Below are 19,345 nucleotides of genomic sequence, written 5' to 3' on the forward strand. Positions count from 1 at the left end.
TAAAGATCAAAGATTGTGCATAACATTGCAGATCTTTTACTGCTGAGAAAAGATCAAAACAGGAGGCGGGAGAAAAGGTCAAGACTTTGTCCAACAGTGTGATGTCACCTATAGATAATTGATGCATAGAAATGTTAATGACCTTCTTGTGATGTCTTGGATTTTGTTCCAATCCCTTATTCATTTTTCTCCTACTGTTGGACGTCTGATTTTAGTATCTTGGTAAGTCACGGGTAGACCTCACGCTACTACATAATGTCATATCATGGTGACCGCTCTGTGATGACAAAGATCACATAGAAGAGGAAAGACTCAGTGATTCACCATCTTGTCTCCGATTCCATCAATATATTTTCTTCTGTTGAAAATCATTATTATCACATATCAATTTCTTTGTTTTTCTGCGCTCCATTTCTTTTCTCCAGACGAGGCATTGTTGATCCAATTGCATTTTAAATGTGTCTAAATTCTCTTTGGACATCTCTGCTTTTAATTTTTGCTGGATCTTTTCCAGCTCGTTATCCCTGTTTTCTAATGAGGTGTTATTGAGTCCAATAAGACGCTCCATCACTTTAAATGAACACGCACTGCAGTTCTCCTCCCATTTAGATGAAAAATTCACATCTTCAGTTGGAAATGATGGGAAAACTTGTATGCGTAACCCCCTCGGTATAAGGTTCCGTTGGAGATAATTTGCTAGGAATGCTCGGTTCCACCAAACTTTCATTCTTTTATTTACAAGGCTTTTGAAGGAGTTCTGTGGCTCGCTAATATTTCTCTGACTGACAACACCTGTGGCTGTGGAGTCATCTTTAACCAGCCATGACTGTTCTCTGGCTCGAAAATCCATAGTTGGGTTTCTGGCACTATCTGTAAAAGTACAGAGAACAAACTGATAAATAATCCAAAAAGACAGCGAGGATCTGAAATCCCAAATGCAGGTGCACGGCATTTATTACTAGTAAGGGGGGATCCTAGGGTGAAGTCCTGAGCACATCAATATATATATATGTATAGAAGGTAGAAATTCGAGGCACTCACCGCTGTTTCTGTAACTCCCGACCATGTCATCAAGAAGTGACCGGGAAGCAGCATGAGCACAAAAAGCTAGCACTGGGTTTGGGGGCAGCGGCGGATCATCGTTAGGAAAGCTCGGGCAGCCGACCAAGGCTCCCAGGGGGCCCATGGCTGCCAGGCCCATAACATTTATTGGCTGGGCTGCACGGGCCCCCTCAAGCCCATTGGCGCCTAGCACTGGAGGGGGCCCCGATGCTAGCGACAGCCACATTCACATGTATCTGTATCCTCAGGACGCAGATATGAATTAATGATATAGGCTGCAGGCCAAGTTAGGACTGCAGCCTCTAAGGTGCTGGGAAGACTCCCTGGGCAGGCTGCCGTGATGACGTAACTGCATCACGCTGGTATGAGCATGCGTTCTGCCTGGAGACAGTGCAGCGCACCGTCCGTCGCGGGAACGGGGCAAGGTAAGTACAATGTTTTGTTTTGGAGGGCTATGTGGCAATATACAGGGGGGTGATTGCTGTGTAGCTCTACATACAAGGGGAGGGGGGATATGTGGCACTATATACAAGGGGAGAGGGGGCTGTGTGGCACTATATACAAGGGGAGGGGCTATGTGTGTGAAGCTATCTACAGGGGCTGTGTGTGTGTGGCGCTATCTACTGGGACTGTGTGTGTGACTATCTACAAGGGCTGTGTGTGATGCTATCTACTGGGGCTGTGTGTGTGACTATCTACAGGGGCTGTGTGTGGCGCTATCTACAGGGGCTGTGTGTGTGGCGCTATCTACAGGGGCTGTGTGTGTGGCGCTATCTACAGGGGCTGTGTGTGTGGCGCTATCTACAGGGGCTGTGTGTGTGATGCTATCTACAGGGACTGTGTTTGTGGCGCTATCTACAGGGGCTGTGTGTGTGGCACAATCTACAGGGGGCTGTGTGTGGTGTTATCTAAAGGGGGCACTGTGTATGTGGTGCTTTACTTTACATTCTGTGAGTCACTAGATTTATAGAAGAACGACAATTTAAATATAAGGACTTACCAGGTTAGGTAAATAGTTAGGCGCCATAAGCAAGTATCCAATGCGCCCCGCTATATGTAAGTAACACAGCAAAACTTCATATGATCATGAAAAACTGAGAGGAAAAGAAGTCATATCGCCACAAATAGAGTATAAAAATAGCAAAATTTTATTAGGACATACAATACATAAATATTGTTACAGATAAAATTCAAAGATGGATCCGAATAAAAGAAGGGAAAAGCAGTGCGGTAGCTTCAAAAATATTGAAGGTTGGAATATAAGGCCCACTGTGGACACACAGAATCTGGTACGAAAACACTTCCTAGTGTGAATCACACGTGACAACGTCTAGCTCATATACTGTCTGCACACATAATAAACTAGTAATGACGAGCAGCGGAATTGGGAATTAATCATAACACCAAGTCAGTACAAGTGGCCCTAATGCTTGTGACATCACTAGAAAATAGTATTTAGGTGTCTATAATTAATTTGCGCTTTGCAGAGGTAGGTGAGAAGAATCTGAACCAAGGTGCCAGAGTAAAAATAGAGCTGCCAGAGACGCAGTCCAATGTATCTGGTCCGTGTGAAATCACATTGAGTCAAGTATGGAGAGTATAATGGTGGGCTTACCCATAAAGATGAATGTAGTTAGGCCCCGCACTGCAGCCTGAAAGGTGTTGCGCCCCGACGCGCGTTTCGCCAATATGGCTTCCTCAGGGGGTAGTGTATTGTGAGGTACGGTGTCGAGTTTTATATATGGTTCCATTAATCAAAAAGTATGTGGTTCCGGTGTCAGTCCTCTCGTTCTGGTCTACGGCGCATGCGCGGGAACCTAGCCTGAGCCGCGAGATCCCCGTCCCCTGTTCGTCACGCTCCCACGGACGTATAGACGACAGAGGAACGGGGCGAGGCTCCAAGGTTCAACTACGGCATTCGCAAACCCCAGGACATATGGAAATATTGAGGTACGTGTATGAACGTGTACTGTTGTATAAGAATGTGAGTATGATCAGCAATCAAAAGAGGAATGAAGATGTGTTGATGTTTGTACCGAAGGCATCAAATGAAAGGGTGAATGAGAAGGATATGAAGAATGAAGTATGTGAGACATAAGATAGCATTAGTGATGTAGTATGACCAATATAATCGAAATAGACCATTGCAACTGGTGGTAGATAAAAGTGCAGATATATATCAAACAATAGGATATAATAATACAAAAAATTGAATACTATTAAGATAGTAAATTAATAGGAAAAACAAAAAAAGGGGGGGGGGAAAGGGGGAGGGGGTGAAAGGGGAAACTGATACCAGGGGAGACTAATATAATACAAGTGAAAAGAGAAGATCATGAATAACATGAAAGTACGACGCATATGATATATATATATTATTGCGAGCAGTGAAGGACAAAAAACAAAAAACAAACGGCATAATGGATTATTATGTGTCAGAAGGTGACAATCGAGTGAAATTACAGAATGAATCTAAACCACATACGTAATTGAAAAGACATATGGTGTACTATAAATCAGTAGAGTGAACAGAAGATGAATAAATGAACAGTTCAAATGGATAAGTTCATTGTCCGGAGGGGTTGATTGATGTCTCATAGATATAGTTCCATGATGTTTCGGAGGAACAGCACTTAAGGAATCGCTCGATCTAGACACAATACTGCAGAAAAGAACAGGCATTAATAACTATTAAAAACACATAAAACCTGAAAAGGAAAGTTAGTATAGGAGGGATTTATAGGCAAAGTCATATTGCGTACCAACAAGGTAACAGGAATCTTACAGAAAAGCCGAGAAACTTAAATTTTCATTGAGCCCATGTGGGGTCATGGTGCCCAGTGTAATGATCCACCTGCACTCTTTTTGTGCAAGTATTTTTTTGATATCCCCACCTCTGACACCACAATGAATACGGTCGATGCCCCTAACTCGAAAGGTTCTAGGGTCACATCCATGTTTTAGTTTAAAGTGTCTTGGTATGGTTTTTAGGGTCGTCAGGTCCACTACATCTCTTGCTGCGGATATGTCCCGTACATGTTCCCTCACCCTTAACTTTAGTTGTCTGGAGGTTTGGCCCACATAGACCATAGGGCAGTCGCATGTAGCATAATATATCACGTGAGTGGTATTGCACGAGATATATTGCAAGATTTTAAAACGTCTGTCCGTCTTTACAGAATCAAAGTGTGTGGTCCGCAAGATATTTGGGCATGCTATGCAGTCACCGCAGGGAAAGCAGCCCTGGGCGGGGCCTCTAGCCGAGAAAGGATTCTGTCGTTTAGGGACATAATGGCTCTGTATAAGGATGTCCCTCAAGTTCCTGCTTCTTCTTGCAGTCATTTGGGGATATGGGGGTAGAGCTGTAGTTAGTGTTGTTTCCAGCTGTAAGATGGGCCAGTGTCTTTCCAGGATTTCTCTCATTAGTTGCCACTGATTATTGTGAGTCGAGATAAATCTGATCACATCAGGTGTTTTTTCTTTCTGTTCTGGGGGTGGTGGGTAGAGTAGTTCTTTCCGTGCCACCCTCCTAGCCCGATTGTAGCCCTGTTTAATACAGCGATGGCTGTACCCCCTTTCTTTAAAATGTTCCCTTAAGTCTTGAGCCTGATTTTCAAAACTGGAGTCCGAGGAGCAGATCCGCCTCATCCTCAGAAATTGACCAACCGGGACAGCTTTGACTGTAGAATAGGTGTGTGCTGATGTGGCATGTAAAAGGGAGTTGACCGACGTCTCTTTTCTGTAGACGTCGGTCTGTAATCTTCCCTCTGGATCTGATGTGATGGTTATGTCCAGAAAGTTCACCTTTTGTCTGTCATGGTCAAATGTCAGTTTAATATTCCAATTATTAATATTCAAATTCTGCATGAAATTCACAAGTTGTAATTCAGTTCCCTGCCAGATAATGAAGACGTCATCAATGTAACGTAACCAGCACAGCACATGGTTGTCGGCGTAGGCGCCGTCACCATGCACAACCCGTCTCTCCCAGAGGCCCAAAAACAGGTTGGCATATGACGGCGCGCACGCCGCCCCCATGGCCGTGCCTTGTTTTTGAACATAAAAGGAATCTTTGAAGACAAATAGATTATGCGTGAGGATGAACTCCAATAGAACCACTATCAGATCGCATAGATGGCTGTCCCGGTTGCTCATGCTAAGGAAGAAGCGGACCGCCTCAATGCCATTGTGATCCCAACCTTTTACCTCCTTCCCAAAATTCATAAGGATATTAGGGATCCTCCAGGTCGCCCCATAGTGTCAGGGATTGGCAGTCTATGTGAACCAGTATGCAAATTCATTGACTTCTACTTGAAACCCCTAGTGGAGTGTCTACCATCACACGTAAAAGATACCACGGAGGTACTTAAAAGAATTGATGGAATATATTTGGAGGGGGACATGCTACTGGTCACAGCAGACGTGGAATCCCTGTACACGTGTATTAGACATCACGATGGCATTGAGGCGGTCCGCTTCTTCCTTAGCATGAGCAACCGGGACAGCCATCTATGCGATCTGATAGTGGTTCTATTGGAGTTCATCCTCACGCATAATCTATTTGTCTTCAAAGATTCCTTTTATGTTCAAAAACAAGGCACGGCCATGGGGGCGGCGTGCGCGCCGTCATATGCCAACCTGTTTTTGGGCCTCTGGGAGAGACGGGTTGTGCATGGTGACGGCGCCTACAACCATGTGCTGTGCTGGTTGCGTTACATTGATGACGTCTTCATTATCTGGCAGGGAACTGAATTACAACTTGTGAATTTCATGCAGAATTTGAATATTAATAATTGGAATATTAAACTGACATTTGACCATGACAAACAAAAGGTGAACTTTCTGGACATAACCATCACATCAGATCCAGAGGGAAGATTACAGACCGACGTCTACAGAAAAGAGACGTCGGTCAACTCCCTTTTACATGCCACATCAGCACACACCTATTCTACAGTCAAAGCTGTCCCGGTTGGTCAATTTCTGAGGATGAGGCGGATCTGCTCCTCGGACTCCAGTTTTGAAAATCAGGCTCAAGACTTAAGGGAACGTTTTAAAGAAAGGGGGTACAGCCATCGCTGTATTAAACAGGGCTACAATCGGGCTAGGAGGGTGGCACGGAAAGAACTACTCTACCCACCACCCCCAGAACAGAAAGAAAAAACACCTGATGTGATCAGATTTATCTCGACTCACAATAATCAGTGGCAACTAATGAGAGAAATCCTGGAAAGACACTGGCCCATCTTACAGCTGGAAACAACACTAACTACAGCTCTACCCCCATATCCCCAAATGACTGCAAGAAGAAGCAGGAACTTGAGGGACATCCTTATACAGAGCCATTATGTCCCTAAACGACAGAATCCTTTCTCAGCTAGAGGCCCCGCCCAGGGCTGCTTTCCCTGCGGTGACTGCATAGCATGCCCAAATATCTTGCGGACCACACACTTTGATTCTGTAAAGACGGACAGACGTTTTAAAATCTTGCAATATATCTCGTGCAATACCACTCACGTGATATATTATGCTACATGCGACTGCCCTATGGTCTATGTGGGCCTAACCTCCAGACAACTAAAGTTAAGGGTGAGGGAACATGTACGGGACATATCCGCAGCAAGAGATGTAGTGGACCTGACGACCCTAAAAACCATCCCAAGACACTTTAAACTAAAACATGGATGTGACCCTAGAACCTTTCGAGTTAGGGGCATCAACCGTATTCATTGTGGTGTCAGAGGTGGGGATATCAAAAAAATACTTGCACTAAAAGAGTGCAGGTGGATCATTACACTGGGCACCATGACCCCACATGGGCTCAATGAAAATTTAAGTTTCTCGGCTTTTCTGTAAGATTCCTGTTACCTTGTTGGTACGCAATATGACTTTGCCTATAAATCCCTCCTATACTAACTTTTCTTTTCAGGTTTTATGTGTTTTTAATAGTTATTAATGCCTGTTCTTTTCTGCAGTATTGTGTCTAGATCGAGCGATTCCTTAAGTGCTGTTCCTCCGAAACATCATGGAACTATATCTATGAGACATCAATCAACCCCTCCGGACAATGAACTTATCCATTTGAACTGTTCATTTATTCATCTTCTGTTCACTCTACTGATTTATAGTACACCATATGTCTTTTCAATTACGTATGTGGTTTAGATTCATTCTGTAATTTCACTCGATTGTCACCTTCTGACACATAATAATCCATTATGCCGTTTGTTTTTTGTTTTTTGTCCTTCACTGCTCGCAATAATATATATATATCATATGCGTCGTACTTTCATGTTATTCATGATCTTCTCTTTTCACTTGTATTATATTAGTCTCCCCTGGTATCAGTTTCCCCTTTCACCCCCTCCCCCTTCCCCCCCCCCTTTTTTTGTTTTTCCTATTAATTTACTATCTTAATAGTATTCAATTTTTTGTATTATTATATCCTATTGTTTGATATATATCTGCACTTTTATCTACCACCAGTTGCAATGGTCTATTTCGATTATATTGGTCATACTACATCACTAATGCTATCTTATGTCTCACATACTTCATTCTTCATATCCTTCTCATTCACCCTTTCATTTGATGCCTTCGGTACAAACATCAACACATCTTCATTCCTCTTTTGATTGCTGATCATACTCACATTCTTATACAACAGTACACGTTCATACACGTACCTCAATATTTCCATATGTCCTGGGGTTTGCGAATGCCGTAGTTGAACCTTGGAGCCTCGCCCCGTTCCTCTGTCGTCTATACGTCCGCACTGCGCCTGCTCTGTTCCCATGGACACGCGTCCCCGGGGGCACGCAGGCGCAGTGGGAGCGTGACGAACAGGGGACGGGGATCTCGCGGCTCAGGCTAGGTTCCCGCGCATGCGCCGTAGACCAGAACGAGAGGACTGACACCGGAACCACATACTTTTTGATTAATGGAACCATATATAAAACTCGACACCGTACCTCACAATACACTACCCCCTGAGGAAGCCATATTGGCGAAACGCGCGTCGGGGCGCAACACCTTTCAGGCTGCAGTGCGGGGCCTAACTACATTCATCTTTATGGGTAAGCCCACCATTATACTCTCCATACTTGACTCAATGTGATTTCACACGGACCAGATACATTGGACTGCGTCTCTGGCAGCTCTATTTTTACTCTGGCACCTTGGTTCAGATTCTTCTCACCTACCTCTGCAAAGCGCAAATTAATTATAGACACCTAAATACTATTTTCTAGTGATGTCACAAGCATTAGGGCCACTTGTACTGACTTGGTGTTATGATTAATTCCCAATTCCGCTGCTCGTCATTACTAGTTTATTATGTGTGCAGACAGTATATGAGCTAGACGTTGTCACGTGTGATTCACACTAGGAAGTGTTTTCGTACCAGATTCTGTGTGTCCACAGTGGGCCTTATATTCCAACCTTCAATATTTTTGAAGCTACCGCACTGCTTTTCCCTTCTTTTATTCGGATCCATCTTTGAATTTTATCTGTAACAATATTTATGTATTGTATGTCCTAATAAAATTTTGCTATTTTTATACTCTATTTGTGGCGATATGACTTCTTTTCCTCTCAGTTTTTCATTTATAGAGAATCTGTCTCCTCTCCTGACATGTTTTTTATAGGAAATCCTTGTCTTTCACAAAATATCTTTGTGCAGTCCAGGACTGATAGACAAATGTGTTTTACCATTCCCCTTGTCAGGAGGATGTGTCCCTGCACAGTGTGATACTGTCAGTATGTAGGGACGCAGCCCTTTGACAAGGGGAATCGTAACACCCATCTGTTAATGCTTGCACAAAAAGGTAGTGTTAACAATAGTTGCGGCGCGGCAGGGCGGCGGAGGAGTAGGGGGGCCTAAGTTTGGGTAACAGCCCAGGGCCTATGGCCTACTTAATCCGCCACTATTTAGGGGGCCTCGTTCTGGAGATAGGCGCCGGTCACAGAGGTGGGACTCCCATCTATCTGACATTTATGACATATCCTGTGGAGATGTCATAAATGTCCTTCATGGGAAAACCCCTTGAAGGGGATAGACAAATCTTACCTGTCCATACAGAAGTGACATTAATACATTGGGAGGAGCTTTTAGTTGCCGGTTAGTTGTCCGTTCTATGATGGTTGGAAACCGAACAGTTTCTATGGCGATGACGTAACATGGGAGCCCTGCATGTTGTCCAGTGGGAGCGGAGTCTGTTTAGAAAGAGAGAAATCCAATATTTATTATAATATTACAGGAAAATGTATAGTAGGGGATAATGTTTTATCCATACCACCTTAAAAATCCTGATTAGAGAGCGGACCCTGTCCCATATATACATATAACTGAACAGTACATTATATACAGTATATATGAGGACAGTAAGGAGGGAGTACAGTATATACAGTGAGGACATGCTCCATATATACATATAACTGAACAGTACATTATATACAGTATATATGAGGACAGTAAAGAGGGAGTGCAGTATATACAGTGAGGACATGCTCCATATATACATATAAGTGAACAGTACATTATATACATTATATATGAGGACAGTAAAGAGGGAGTACAGTATATACAGTGAGGACATGCTCCATATATACATATAAGTGAACAGTACATTATATACAGTATATATGAGGACAGTAAAGAGGGAGTACAGTATATACAGTGAGGACACGTCCCATATATACATATAAGCGAACAGTACATTATATACAGTATATATGAGGACAGTAAAGAGGGAGTACAGTATATACAGTGAGGACACGTCCCATATATACATATAAGTGAACAGTACATTATATACAGTATGAGGACAGTAAAGAGGGAGTACAGTATATACAGTGAGGACACGTCCCATATATACATATAACTGAACAGTACATTATATACAGTATATATGAGGACAGTAAGGAGGGAGTACAGTATATACAGTGAGGACACACTCCATACATATAACAGAACAGTACATTATATACAGTATATATGAGGACAGTAAAGAGGGAGTGCAGTATATACAGTGAGGACACGTCCCATATATATACATACAACTGAACAGTACATTATATACAGTATATATGAGGACAGTAAGGAGGGAGTACAGTATATACAGTGAGGACATGCTCCATATATACATATAACTGAACAGTACATTATATACAGTATGAGGACAGTAAAGAGTGAGTACAGTATATACAGCGAGGACACGTCCTATATATACATATAACTGAACAGTACATTATATACAGTATATATGAGGACAGTAAAGAGGGAGTACAGTATATACAGTGAGGACACGTCCCATATATACATATAAGTGAACAGTACATTATATACAGTATGAGGACAGTAAAGAGGGAGTACAGTATATACAGTGAGGACACGTCCCATATATACATATAACTGAACAGTACTTTATATACAGTATATATGAGCACAGTAAGGAGGGAGTACAGTATATACAGTGAGGACACACTCCATACATATATACATATAACAGAACAGTACATTATATACAGTATGAGGACAGTAAAGAGGGAGTACAATATATACAGTGAGGACACGTCCCATATATACATATAACTGAACAGTACATTATATACAGTATATATGAGGACAGTAAAGAGGGAGTACAGTATATACAGTGAGGACATGCTCCATATATACATATAAGTGAACAGTACATTATATACAGTATATATGAGGACAGTAAAGAGGGAGTACAGTATATACAGTGAGGACATGCTCCATACATATATACATATAACTGAACAGTACTTTATATACAGTATATATGATCACAGTAAGGAGGGAGTACAGTATATACAGTGAGGACACACTCCATACATATATACATATAACAGAACAGTACATTATATACAGTATATATGAGGACAGTAAAGAGGGAGTGCAGTATATACAGTGAGGACACGTCCCATATATATACATACAACTGAACAGTACATTATATACAGTATATATGAGGACAGTAAGGAGGGAGTACAGTATATACAGTGAGGACATGCTCCATATATACATATAACTGAACAGTACATTATATACAGTATGAGGACAGTAAAGAGGGAGCACAATATATACAGTGAGGACACGTCCCATATATACATATAACTGAACAGTACATTATATACAGTATATATGAGGACAGTAAAGAGGGAGTACAGTATATACAGTGAGGACACGTCCTATATATACATACAACTGAACAGTACATTATATACAGTATGAGGACAGTAAGGAGGGAGTACAGTATATACAGTGAGGACATGCTCCATACATATATACATACGACTGAGAAGTACATTTTGTTTCCGGACAGTCTGCAGGATATTTATGTAGTGGAGCCCCCAGCAAGGCACCACCGTTTTACAACCCCTCCGACCTGAATATGTGTAGATAAGGGACCCCAGCAGATCCCTTGTTAGGTCCATGTAGAAGCTCAAACACTTCATGGTCCTTAAGAATAAGATGGGGGTGATGCATTGTCACAGGCACAACTAGAGGTACAGGCCTGGTTATCCATATTTGTGCCCCCGAGTGGCCACTATTTTACCACTGATCTCTATAAAATGGCAAGATAATAGTGATTTTCCGGTTTCATGTAACTAGATGCTTAAATTTCGTATAATGAAAAGTTCGGCAACTTACTAATTCCTCAGCATTTTTAAGATATCTGTTTGGGGTCAGTGAATGGGAATATTCTTTTTTATATCCAGGAACATGCCTGATATTTCTCGCAGCTGATAGTTTGCTACAATTGGATCCATTCTAGGTCAGGATTTTCCTCACTGTTTCGGCTATTCATGCCCGCCGGCTTACTCTCTGCTCCGTAGAAGTTCCAGATTTGGGGGTGGGTTGTTGTTAAGGGCAGATGGGTGAAATGTCCCAGGCCCGCTTGCTTCATCATCTTGATACATACAAGCAGAGCAGCCCCAGGCTACTGCACATGCCCAAAAACGTCTTGTATTATTCCATGTGCAGCACTGGGTGGGTAGGGGGCAAGTGCCAAAAGAACGTTTACCCAACCGTGCACCACAGATAGAGGCTGCCATTGGGGTTGCATACGGTTTATTTACTTACAGACGCAAATCCTATAAACTTAGAAATTCACGCTACTGATGTCAGCTTTCTGTCATTTAACCACTGGGTGACATACATTTACAGCGCCATGCAGTTAGCACAAAGAACCGTAAATGTACAGTACTTGGATGGTACAGGGAAATAGCGTAGAACCCGGCACGTTACCCCTCAGTTGCTGTGGTCAATAGTGGGGCATCTACGTGGGTAAACAGATGGCGGGGGCTTCCTCTGTCACCATCAGCGCAATCGCAGGTTTCTGATAGGTGCCATGGCAACCGGGGGCCTAAACAAGGCTCCCAGGTCTGCCATGTGTGAATGCTTATAAAGCCATGCCATTATGTACTCAACGCCTTTGTTGCAGAAGTTTTGTTGCGTTACTGGTTGCCCTTGGATCCGACCAAAACCCATTCCTCTGGCTACGTTCGGGAAAAGACACATCCCGACCTTAGTATGGCTTTGTGGTCGCTTTCAATGTTCTCATGAACGCGCTTTATTTCGTTTGCACTCCGGAACATCCAATTATTCCCGAGTGCTTGGTGTGACTACCAGCCTGTAGCTGCAACTGCGCATGCGCAACAGTAGCGCTGCCCAAGTCCTCGCCTGCACCCGGGAACCGGCGACTGTTCCCGAGTGCTTCTACGAAACTTGCATTTCAGCAAGTCTGTATGTACCCGGGAACCGGCGACTGTTCCCAAGTGCTTATTCTAAACCTGTATTCCAGCGTGCGCTTCTGCTCATGCGCAGTCACATCGCTGTAGAGGATTGTATGTACCCGGGAACCGGCGACTGTTCCCAAGTGCTTATTCTAAACATGTATTTCAGCGTGCGCTACTGCTCATGCGCAGTCACATCGCTGTAGAGGACTGTATGCACCCGGGAACCGGCGACTGTTCCCAAGTGCTTATTCTAAACCTGAATTTCAGCGTGCGCTACTGCTCATGCGCAGTCACATCGCTGTAGAAGACGGTGTGTACCCGGGAACCGGCGACTGTTCCCAAGTGCTTATTCTAAACCTGTATTTCAGCGTGCGCTACTGCTCATGCGCAGTCACATCGCTGTAGAGGACGGTATGTACCCGGGAACCGGCGACTGTTCCCAAGTGCTTATTCTTAACCTGTATTTCAGCGTGCGCTACTGCTCATGTGCAGTCACATCGCTGTAGAGGACGGTATGTACCCGGGAACGCTAGAAACCAGCCTGATAATTAATAATAATATTAATTACCAGTCCTCTGATTCCTCCATTGCCGCTGAGGAGGATTCTATATTTTGCTTCTCTTCACTTATAGACATCTAGAAAAGAAAGAGGTGCTATAATACGTTCCTGGTATATGCTATAGATGTACTGGATCAGTAAAGAGATGTTAGTGTGCCTGGTTTCTCATAAAACTCAAATCATTTTTAAGGGGCAATTAAATCCGTTCTGGGGTACATTCTGCGGAGCCAAACTAGAGATCCCACCTCAAGTCTTCCTATCCAAGAGGTCGCACCGACCACCCCACCCTGACTAGAAGCCACAAGTATCATAGAATTGTCTCTGACCACAGCCCCTAAATTATTCACCAATCACACCAAAGATCAGATGTCTAGAAGAAATAGCGCTCTCCTTCACATCTGTATAACAGAAAACCATTCTACAATCTATTCAGTGGACCATTTACATCTCATTTATAACATGGGCCTAATTGTGGCCTAGAGAGGACACCAAATATCTAATATCATCCATCAGGAAAAATATTACACATTCAATAGAGACCTCACATGCGCCAAGTTAGGACACAAAGTGATATCACTAGTAGAGAAAATAGCCGAACACGGACTTGTGACTTCTGGCCAAATCACTAGAGAGGAAAAGAAAAGCAGACACGTCAACTAAACTGCGCCACTCACAGCAAAAATATTAAAACCCTGCCCACACAAACCCTACAAAAATGAGCCTTATTTCAGGGGAGACTTTCATGGACACAGCTGATAACCAGAAAGATTGTGTAACATACTGACAAACAAAATATACTGGCTCGATAACGTCATTGTCATTACACATAGGGATTTCTACATCAGGAACACCTCAAATAATGATGATATCTTGTTACTAGCCGGGATGTAAGGGGCGTCTGGCTGCAACATTTATCACCCCATTCATCGCTACCTTTAAAATGGTGGATCTGATCGCAAGTAGAGTGTCCTTCCTTACCCTGGCATTTTATAGGAGTTCTTCCCATCTTAGACATTTATGGCATACATCAGAGCTGGACCCGCATCCTGTGGACATGCCATAAATGTCTAAGATGGAAAAACCCCTTTAAGCTGCACACTCGTCTGTAATAGATGAAACACTACTCTATGGCCAGAGGTAGACAACTGACTGTTAGAACGTCCAAATGTCCTCAAGAATATCCTCCAAGAACAAGAACTCCAGAAGAAAACTCTTCTGCAAACAGCAACCAAACCGCATCTGACCGGGGAAATCCAACTCAAAATCACTTTATTACCAGAACTGTATGAATTATTTCTATCACACCTACTTTACTTAGTCATAATACTTTCTATAGGAGTTTTATCAACATTTCGGCCCCATTCACATGGCCGTGCCCATAATTACGGCCCGTGATTTTGGGCATGGCCAGCTGCCGATGGCCGCGGGCCGCAGTTTCGGGCCGTGCTCTCATACAAAGTATGGGAGCACGGCCCATAAAAAACGAAACGTAGGACATGCTCCATACTTCACGGCACGGTTCTACGGCACAGACAGCTATCCGTAGCAGTTCTGTTTTTTTACAGTCATGTGCATGGGGCCTTAAATTGTTACTAAACATAGTGACATGTCAGAAGTTTTGATCGGTGGGAGTCCTAGCACTGAGACCCCCCACTTATTGCTAAAATGAAGCAGCAGAAGCGGCAGGGTGAGCGATGTACTGCTTTGTTTCTGATCGTCTTCCCTCGGAAAGTTGAGCAAACGGTGTACAGACTCAAAGTTTCCATTTAGTCCGTACAACGCTCGCTCAGTTTTCCGTGGAAAGCCAATCAGAAACCATGCGGCACAGCACTCACCCAAGCGCTTCTGCCGCTTCGCTGTAGCAGTCGGTGGGGGTCTCAGTGCTGAGACCCCCACTGATCAAAACTTCTGCTATGTCACTTTGATATGTTAAAAGTTTAGTTACACTTTATCAGCCTCACACAAGACTAAAAACATACCTTTACCGAACTGCCCCATGGCAATCACAATACCTAAACGGCTCCAACGCCAGTCACAAAGTCCTATAAATTAATCAGTTCCGCGTTTTTTTCTGCCACCCATTGAATTCAATGAGGGGTCAGAGGCCGTGTGAACCGACCTGTGGAGCATTCACCATCTTGATTCTCTGAACTTGGAAATATACACCTATAAAAGAAAAAGAAGGAGGTGTGAGAATACATTCCTGGTAAATGCTATCGATTTCTATATAACGCTGATGTCTGTAAGAAATCCATGAAATAAGATGTTACTGCAGCGTGTGATCCTACAACTACAATCTATCCGGATACTTACCAGTCGCTGATACTAATCATAAAGGGGGCAATTTATTAACAATGGTGTTTTATACATCAGTCTTAATAGAAAAAAAATTGAACATAAAGTGCGACACATTTATTAAGAGGCAAAAGCATTTTAATAAATGTGTTGCATTTTTCTGCTGGGCCGTGCGGTAAAATTGTGCAGCAATGACCACACCATGCGCCATAGCATCCCTCCCACGTCTCCCATAACATAAAAAAACACATACTCACCTCACCGCTCTTCTTCTCCCCTCCATCTCGTCATCATTTCAGCGCCGCTCATACATAGTCGATGCTGAGAAGTGTCAGAGCCATATATGCAGGAGCGGATTACAATGAGGGAAATGTGGGCACTTGCCCAGGTCCCGAGGCTGAAGGGGGACCAGTTCGCCCCGGTTTTCCCGAACTGGTTGTTAAAATTACAGCTGGTTCAGAGAACCGGGGTGAAACAGGACTTCTTACCCAATTGTATCTGTGTCCTTAGGATGCAGATACAACTGATTACTATTGCACTGGCTTTTTTTCTGTGGGCAGCATTGGGGCAATATCTACAGGGCACTCTATTTACACTGGGCAATATCTACAGGGGGCATTTTGACTGGCGCGATCTACAGGGGGCAGTGTGACTGGCACTATTTACAGAGGGTATTGTGACTGGTGCTATCCACAGAGGTTATTGTGACGGTCATTATTTACAGAGGGCATTGTGACTGGCGCTATCTACAGGGGGCATTGTCACTGGCGCTATCTACAGGAGGCATTGTTAGTGTGTGTGGTGTTTTACTTTACAGTGTTTGACACAATTGAATTAATGGAGACAGAGTATGGAGCTATTATTTTCAGAGGCACAGAGTATAGTACTATTATAGTCAGGTGCATAGAGTGTGGCACCATGAGAATTTTATCTTCGTTTATAGGTGCGGAAATGTTGGAAAAGTGAGGAGCCGAAGACATCTGACCGGCAAACTCTGCAGAAATGGTCTGTGGCTGGGAGAAGTCATCATAGAGGTCTGGTCCCCATGGAGAAGAAAAGAGAAGAACAACGAAAAAGAATCGTCACATGTGAGTCACTCAATGTAAATGTTTATTCTCCGTGACTGATCAGTACTGTAGTCACACCCATTATCTCACTGCAGATCATACAGTATCGTTCCCTTTTGTGAAACAACAACTTCCAGCATATCCTAACCATTGTTCTGGCTATATTGGGAGCTGAAGTTTAAGGTCAAACAAACTTATATGGCAAGGGTTAAACTGAATTTGCAAATGATCTCTGTACCGAGCTGTATTTGTGCTTGTGCTATATTTATGCATTGAGCTTGGTTCTGGTGCTGTATATATGTACTGAGTTTTGTTCTGGTGCTGTATATATGTACTGAGTTTTGTTCTGGTGATGTATATATGTACTGCGTTTTGTTCTGGTGCTGTATATATGTACTGAGTTTTGTTCTGGTGCTGTATATATGTACTGAGTTTTGTTCTGGTGATGTATATATGTACTGAGGTTGGTTCTGGTTTTGTATTTATTTATTGAGCTTAGTTGTGGCACTGTATATATGTACTGAGCTTGTTTCTGGCAGGGTATATATGTACTGAGCTTGGTCCTGATTTTGTATTTATGTAATGAGCTTGGTTCTGGTGTTGTGTTGATGTACTGAGCTTGGTTCCGGAGCTGTATTTATGTACTGAGCTTTGTTTTTGTGCTGTATTTATGTACTGAGCTTGGTTCTGGTGCTGTATTTATGTACTGAGCTTGGCTCTGTTGTATATATGTACTGAGCTTGGATCTGGGGCTGTATATTTGTACAGAGCTTGGTTCTGGAGTTGTATTTATATTTAAATGATCTCTGTACCAAGCTGTATTTTTGCTGGTGCTGTATTTATGTATTGAGCTTGGTTCTGATGATGTACATATGTACTGAGGTTTGTTCTGGTGCTGTATATTTGTATTGAGCTTGGTTCTGGTGTTGTATTTATATTCAAATGATCTCTGTACCAAGCTGTATTTTTGCTGGTGCTGTATTTATGTATTGAGCTTGGTTCTGATGATGTACATATGTACTGAGGTTTGTTCTGGTGCTGTATATTTGTATTGAGCTTGGTTCTGATGATGTACATATATACTGAGCTTGGTTCTGGAGCTGTATTTATGTACTGAGCTTGGTTTTTGTGCTGTATTTATGTACTGAGCTTGGCTCTGTTGTATATATGTACTGAGCTTGGATCTGGGGCTGTATATTTGTACTGAGCTTGGTTCTGGTGTTGTATTTATATTTAAATTATCTCTGTACCGAGCTGTATTTTTGCTGGTGCTGTATTTATGTATTGAGCTTGGTTCTGATGATGTACATATGTACTGAGGTTTGTTCTGGTGCTGTATATTTGTATTGAGCTTGGTTTAGGTTTTGTACGTATGTACTGAGCTTGGTTCTGGAGCTGTATTTATGTACTGAGCTTGGTTCTGATGTTGTATTTATATACTGAGCATGGTTCTGGTACTGTATTTATGTGCGGAGCTTGGTTCTGCGGCTGTATATATGTACTGAGCTTGGTTCTGGTGCTGTATATATGTAGTGAGCGTGGTTCTGGGGCTGTATATATTTACCTTATCTTAAGGTAAAAATATATGTTAAATCTACTTTTACCTTAAGAGAAGGTAAGTGTGTACAGTAAAAACTAAACCCAAAAAAACATGGAGGAAGCTCAGTTTTCTCAAATTCAACCATTACATGGTACTTTAAATGGTGCCTAAAAAACTACAACTCCTCTCGCAAAAAAATAATCCTTCACACACCACTCCATTGACGTAAAAATAAAAAAGTTATGACTCTAGGAAGGTGAGTGACAAATGAAAAATGGCTTGGACTATAACCTCTTCAGGCCGAAGCCATTTTAATAGAGTTTGAGGGCTTATTTTTTATGGGAGGAGTTGTAGTTTCTATTAGTAGCATCTAAAGTACCATACAATGCACTGGTAAACGGGAAAAAAATTATTTGCGTGCTGAATTGGAAAAAACTGCGATCCCTTCATGGTTTTTTGGGTTTCGTTCTTACAGATTTCACCGTGCTCGTAAAAATGAAAACGGAACTACATGCTGTGGCTCAATACGATTGCGGAGATACCAATTTATATAGGTTTTCTTAAATGATACTACTTTCAAAGAAAAAAAAACTTTTTGTTAACATTTTTTTTTTTGTGTAGCCACATTCTAAGAGCCGTACGGTTTTTATTTTTTCATCGATTGAGCGGTGTGATGCGTATTTTTTGTGGGACGAGCTCAAGTTTTTATAGGTACCATTTTTTGGGTTCACTATGCGCGTTAAATAACGCTATTTTTTAATAGTTCAGAAACAGCTATACCAATTTTGTTGACTTTTTTTTATTTTTGACATTACATTAGAGGAAAACTGGGAAAAGGTGTTTTTTTTTACTTTTAATTTGTTCTTTTTTTCCTTACTAAAAACTATATTTCCCTTTTTTTTGCTAGGGGACATGAGCCAGCGATTGTTAGATCGCTGGTACAATACACTGCAATACTAATGTATTGCAGTATATTGTCATTTCCACAGGCTTCTGTTAAAGTGCAGCTATACGTTTAACAAACTTCTGACATGTCATAGTGACATGTCAGAAGTTTTG

The 19,345-nt window shown here is 42.4% G+C and overlaps 1 long non-coding RNA gene across 1 annotated transcript in view; it reads right to left on the bottom strand.

Moving 5' to 3' along the window:
* Positions 1-643: 643 nt before the first annotated feature.
* LOC142698076 (uncharacterized) overlaps positions 644-19,345 on the bottom strand; it is a 21,027-nt gene continuing 2,325 nt past the window's right edge. The window contains exons 2-3 of the long non-coding RNA XR_012865669.1: positions 9,131-9,276; positions 644-870 (exon numbers count right to left, since the gene is read on the bottom strand). This is a non-coding gene — a long non-coding RNA (uncharacterized LOC142698076). The remainder of the gene's footprint in view (positions 871-9,130; positions 9,277-19,345) is intronic.

The sequence above is a fragment of the Rhinoderma darwinii genome (assembly GCF_050947455.1).
Source record: "Rhinoderma darwinii isolate aRhiDar2 chromosome 11 unlocalized genomic scaffold, aRhiDar2.hap1 SUPER_11_unloc_5, whole genome shotgun sequence".
In the NCBI taxonomy this organism is placed as follows: domain Eukaryota; kingdom Metazoa; phylum Chordata; class Amphibia; order Anura; family Rhinodermatidae; genus Rhinoderma; species Rhinoderma darwinii.